Source organism: Lithobates pipiens, unplaced genomic scaffold (genome assembly GCF_037356315.1).
Source record: "Lithobates pipiens isolate NorthernLeopardFrog02 unplaced genomic scaffold, aLitPip1_a1.2 Scaffold_24, whole genome shotgun sequence".
Classification (NCBI taxonomy): Eukaryota; Metazoa; Chordata; class Amphibia; order Anura; family Ranidae; genus Lithobates; species Lithobates pipiens.
This window is the reverse complement of record NW_027507786.1, coordinates 20062485-20068689: the sequence shown is the minus strand read 5'-3', so window position 1 is coordinate 20068689 and position 6205 is coordinate 20062485.

Sequence of the window (6205 nt, the reverse complement as noted above, 5' to 3'; positions counted from 1 at the left end):
GTAAAGGAGCACTCTGATGGGCACACCTGATATGATGGGGACACTTGATGTAAGGTGGGAGTTTGATGGGGACACCTGATGTAAAGGGGCACTCTAATGGGCACACCTGATATGATGGGGACACCTGATGTAAGGTGGGACTTTGATGGGGACACCTCATGTAAAGGAGCACTCTGATGGGCACGCCTGATATGATGGGGACACCTGATGTAAGGTGGGACTTTGATGGGCACACCTGATGTAAAGGAGCACTCTGATGGGCACACCTGATATGATGGGGACACCTGATGTAAGGTGGGACTTTAATGGGGACAACTCATGTAAAGGAGCACTCTGATGGGCACACCTGATATGATGGGGACACCTGATGTAAGGTGGGACTTTGATGGGGACACCTGATGTAAAGGGGCACTCTGATGGGCACACCTGATATGATGGGGACACCTGATGTAAGGTGGGACTTTGATGGGGACACCTGATGTAAAGGGGCACTCTGATGGGCACACCTGATGTGATGGGGACACCTGATGTAAGGTGGGACTTTGATGGGCACACCTGATGTAAAGGGGCACTCTGATGGGCGCACCTGATATGATGGGGACACCTGATGTAAGGTGGGACTTTGATGGGGACACCTGATGTAAAGGGGCACTCTGATGGGCACACCTGATATGATGGGGACACCAGATGTAAGGTGGGACTTTGATGGGGACACCTGATGTAAAGGGGCACTCTGATGGGCACACCTGATATGATGGGGGCACCTGATGTAAGGGGACATTCTGACGGGAATACCTGATGTAAGGTGTTACTGTGATGGGGACACCTGACCTAAAGGGGCACTCTGATGGGCACACCTGATGTAAAGCGGCACTTTGCTGATGAAACCTAATTGTAAGGGGACACTCTGATGGGGACAAATGATGTAAGGGTGCACACTGATGAGAGACACCAGATGTAAGGGGGCCTTCTGATGAAGAAACCTCATGTACTTGGGCACTCTGACAATAATTCCTGATGTAAGGTGGAACTCGGATGGGGACCCCTGATATAAGGGGGTACTCGCACGGTGGCAACTGATTTATGGGGGTAGTCTGATGAGGGCACCCAGTGTAATGAACTACTCTGGTAGGGGCACCTGATGTAAGGGGGGAATACTATTGGGGACATTTATATTTACAGAGTAATACCAGAGTGTGTGGAGGAAACGGTGACAAAAACACCAGAGAGCGCGGCTTGCGCCAAAAAAAAAAAAAAGGACGCGTAAAATCTTTCATGGCACAGGCTAGAGATGCGGACCTCGGCCGGAATGAAAATGTGAGTGCCCGGACCTCCTAGAGTGTTAATTTAATAACTCTGCTTTAGTGAACGGGCACCCTTCCTCTCCTCGGAAGCGCGGCTCGCCGCACACACGTGTGCGCCGAGGGCTCTTTAAAAATCAAACAAAATCCATTCTGAAGCTTAATTAACAATCTCGGAATAGTTATAAGGAAATATGCATTAAAATCCCGAGAATAAACATATCATTTCCCAGCCAGCTTAACGCTTGTTGTTGATGACATTAATGACAGCATAAATTAAGCCAGCGAAATATAAATTTGATTTTAATTGTTTCCTGCACACGCCACTGGGAAGGAACTGATTGGATACAGTTCACAAGCGCCATGTTAATCTGTTCCTTTTTTTTTTTTTTTTTTTCCTTGAAATGCTCTCTTTGCGCAGAACACCTTTTCCTTCAGATTTAAAAAAAAAAAAAAAAAAAAATTAAAAATAATAAAAGTTCAGCCGTTTAGTCAAGAGAAGCAGAAAATTGACATCAAACGTTGCCCCTTCTTTGCATAAGAAGTGTAATGTGGTCCAAGGGAAGGTGTGCGCCGCCAGAAAGAAAAGCGTTTTATGAATTATACGCCGGCTGTTTAAGGTCCTTTTTTTTCCGGCCATTCTTTCCACTGCTCGGATTTAATGAAATCGAGTTACAGAAGAATTGAGGATGGTGAATGGAGCTGGAGCGGCATTGATGCTCCTCTATGGAGAAGCAGGACTGTGGAGACTTCTAATGGAAGGTCGGCAATCAGCAGATACCGGTATTAAGGCCGCAGCCATAATGAATCCCATAAAACGGTAAAGGTGAAAAAAAAAAAAAAAAAGCCGCTAAGATTTCAAGGTTTTTTGACCAAACCCATTTGAGGCAATCCTCGGGGAGAGGGAAATGATTGCTCAACTTTAGCAGGCTATTGCCTCATCTCTTAATATTCAGTCAAGCACAAAATTCTCATTTTTCTTTTCTTTTTTTCTTTTTTTTATTTAAAGACGGTAGTCGTAATAGACTGCGGCGGCGCTGGCGATGGGGATGAGGCTCGTCTTTTGGTTCAAAGTGAAGTACAGAGCAAGCTTCGAATAGGATGTTTATTATCTGAATACAAATGGTTTCGGAGTGATAGGGCGATGTCCCTACAGATGGCGGCTTATGCCGCGTACACACGAGCGAATTGTCCGGCGTACTTAGTCCAGGCAAACGATCCGGCGGATAGTCCGGCGGACTTTCTACCGAACGGACTTGGCCGACACACGGACACACAGAAAGTCCGGCGTTTGCTAGCGCGATGACGTACAGCACGTACGATGGGACTAGAAAAAAGGAAGTTCAATAGCCAGTGGCCAATAGCTTCCTTTTCGTAAATTTGCTTCTGAGCATGCGTCGTTCTTAGTCCGCCGGACTAGCATACTGACGAACGTATTGTCCGCTGAAACCCAAGTCCGGCGGAAAGATTGGAGTGCAAAACTACTTTCTAAGTCCGCCGGACTTTACGCTGGAAAAGTCCGCTGAAGCCCACACACGATCGGATTGTCCGCTGAAATGCGTTTCGGCGGACTGAGTACGCCGGACAATTCGCTCGTGTGTACGCGGCATTAGTGGAAGTAGAACATTCACAGTATTTGGACCCCTGCTCTCTCTGCATGGAGTTTGTATGTTCCTTCTGCCTGACTTCTGGGGCTCATCCTAGTCTATTATTGTGCTGTGATGGGTATCCTGCCTTATCCACAAAGTGGGATGAGGATTCAACAGGACCTGTCGTAGACATGAACATATCTACAAGTCATATTGCAGAGGATTCCCAATGAAAACCTTTGTAGGACTAGGTTGGGGCTTGGTTTCTACTTGTTTGCCATGCAGGGGTGAGAGTAGCCGGCTCTACTACATGTTACATGCCTCTTGTTACATGGTAGCTAACTAACTCTTATCCTCTTGTTACATGAAAGTAGACTCTCTGTCTCTTGTTACATGGAAGCCGACTCTTAACCTCTTGTTACATGGTAGCAGGCCTTCAGCCTCTTGTTACATGGTAGCAGGCCGTCAGCCTCTTGTTACATGGTAGAAGACTCTCAGCCTCTTGTTACTTAGTAGCAAGTCATATTGCAGAGGATTCCCAATGAAAAAGTTTGTAGGTTGGGTCTTGGTTTCTACTTGTTTGCCATGCAGGGGTGATAGTAGCCGGCTCTCAGCCTCTTGTTACATGATAGTAGACTCTTAGCCTCTTGTTACGTAGTAGCAGGCCTTCAGCCTCTTGTTACATGGTTGAAGACTCTTTGCCTCTTGTTACATGATAGCAGGCTTTTAGGCTTTTTTTTACATTGTAGCAGGCTCCCAGCCTCTTGTTACATAGTAGCAAGCTCGCAGCCTCTTGTTACATGATAGCAGGCTCTCAGCCTCTTGTTACATGATAGCAGGCTCTCAGCCTCTTGTTACATAGTAGCAGGCTCTCAGCCTCTTGTTACATGATAGCAGGCTCTCAGCCTCTTGTTACATAGTAGCAAGCTCACAGCCTCTTGTTACATGATAGCAGGCTCTCAGCCTCTTGTTACATAGTAGCAGGCTCTCAGCCTCTTGTTACATGATAGCAGGCTCTCAGCCTCTTGTTACATGATAGCAGGCTCTCAGCCTCTTGTTACATAGTAGCAGGCTCTCAGTCTCTTGTTACATGATAGCAGGCTCTCAGCCTCTTGTTACATAGTAGCAGGCTCTCGGTCTCTTGTTATATAGTAGCAGGCTCTCGGTCTCTTGTTATATAGTAGCAGGCTCTCAGTCTCTTGTTACATAGTAGCAGGCTCTCGGTCTCTTGTTATATAGTAGCAGGCTCTCAGTCTCTTGTTACATAGTAGCAGGCTCTCAGCCTCTTGTTACATAGTAGCAGGCTCTCAGTCTGTTGTTACATGATAGCAGGCTCTCAGTCTCTTGTTACATAGTAGCAGGCTCTCAGCCTCTTGTTACATGATAGCAGGCTCTCAGCCTCTTGTTACATAGTAGCAGGCTCTCGGTCTCTTGTTATATAGTAGCAGGCTCTCAGCCTCTTGTTACATAGTAGCAGGCTCTCAGCCTCTTGTTACATGATAGCAGGCTCTCAGCCTCTTGTTACATAGTAGCAGGCTCTCGGTCTCTTGTTATATAGTAGCAGGCTCTCAGTCACTTGTTACATAGTAGCAGGCTCTCAGTCTCTTGTTACATGATAGCAGGCTCTCAGTCTCTTGTTACATAGTAGCAGGCTCTCAGTCTCTTGTTACATAGTAGCAGGCTCTCAGCCTCTTGTTACATAGTAGCAGGCTCTCAGCCTCTTGTTACATGATAGCAGGCTCTCAGCCTCTTGTTACATAGTAGCAGGCTCTCGGTCTCTTGTTATATAGTAGCAGGCTCTCAGTCACTTGTTACATAGTAGCAGGCTCTCAGTCTCTTGTTACATGATAGCAGGCTCTCAGTCTCTTGTTACATAGTAGCAGGCTCTCAGTCTCTTGTTACATAGTAGCAGGCTCTCAGCCTCTTGTTATATAGTAGCAGGCTCTCAGTCTCTTGTTACATAGTAGCAGGCTCTCAGTCTCTTGTTATATAGTAGCAGGCTCTCAGTCTCTTGTTATATAGTAGCAGGCTCTCAGTCTCTTGTTACATGATAGCAGGCTCTCAGTTTCTTGTTACATGATAGCAGGCCTTCAGCCTCTTGTTACATGGTAGAAGACTCTCAGCCTCTTGTTACTTAGTAGCAAGTCATATTGCAGAGGATTCCCAATGAAAAAGTTTGTAGGTTTGGTCTTGGTTTCTACTTGTTTGCCATGCAGGGGTGATAGTAGCCGGCTCTCAGCCTCTTGTTACATGATAGTAGACTCTTAGCCTCTTGTTACGTAGTAGCAGGCCTTCAGCCTCTTGTTACATGGTTGAAGACTCTTTGCCTCTTGTTACATGATAGCAGGCTTTTAGGCTTTTTTTTACATTGTAGCAGGCTCCCAGCCTCTTGTTACATAGTAGCAAGCTCGCAGCCTCTTGTTACATGATAGCAGGCTCGCAGCCTCTTGTTACATGATAGCAGGCTCTCAGCCTCTTGTTACATGATAGCAGGCTCTCAGCCTCTTGTTACATGATAGCAGGCTCCCAGCCTCTTGTTACATAGTAGCAAGCTCGCAGCCTCTTGTTACATGATAGCAGGCTCTCAGCCTCTTGTTACATGATAGCAGGCTCCCAGCCTCTTGTTACATAGTAGCAAGCTCGCAGCCTCTTGTTACATGATAGCAGGCTCGCAGCCTCTTGTTACATGATAGCAGGCTCTCAGCCTCTTGTTACATGATAGCAGACTCTCAGCCTCTTGTTACATAGTAGCAGGCTCTCAGCCTCTTGTTACATAGTAGCAGGCTCTCAGCCTCTTGTTACATGATAGCAGGCTCTCAGCCTCTTGTTACATAGTAGCAGGCTCTCGGTCTCTTGTTATATAGTAGCAGGCTCTCGGTCTCTTGTTATATAGTAGCAGGCTCTCAGTCTCTTGTTATATAGTAGCAGGCTCTCAGTCTCTTGTTATATAGTAGCAGGCTCTCAGTCTCTTGTTATATAGTAGCAGGCTCTCAGTCTCTTGTTACATAGTAGCAGGCTCTCAGTCTCTTGTTACATAGTAGCAGGCTCTCAGTCTCTTGTTACATAGTAGCAGGCTCTCAGTCTCTTGTTACATAGTAGCAGGCTCTCAGTCTCTTGTTACATAGTAGCAGGCTCTCAGTCTCTTGTTACATGATAGCAGGCTCTCAGTCTCTTGTTACATAGTAGCAGGCTCTCAGTCTCTTGTTACATAGTAGCAGGCTCTCAGTCTCTTGTTATATAGTAGCAGGCTCTCAGTCTCTTGTTACATGATAGCAGGCTCTCAGTTTCTTGTTACATGATAGCAGGCTCTCAGCC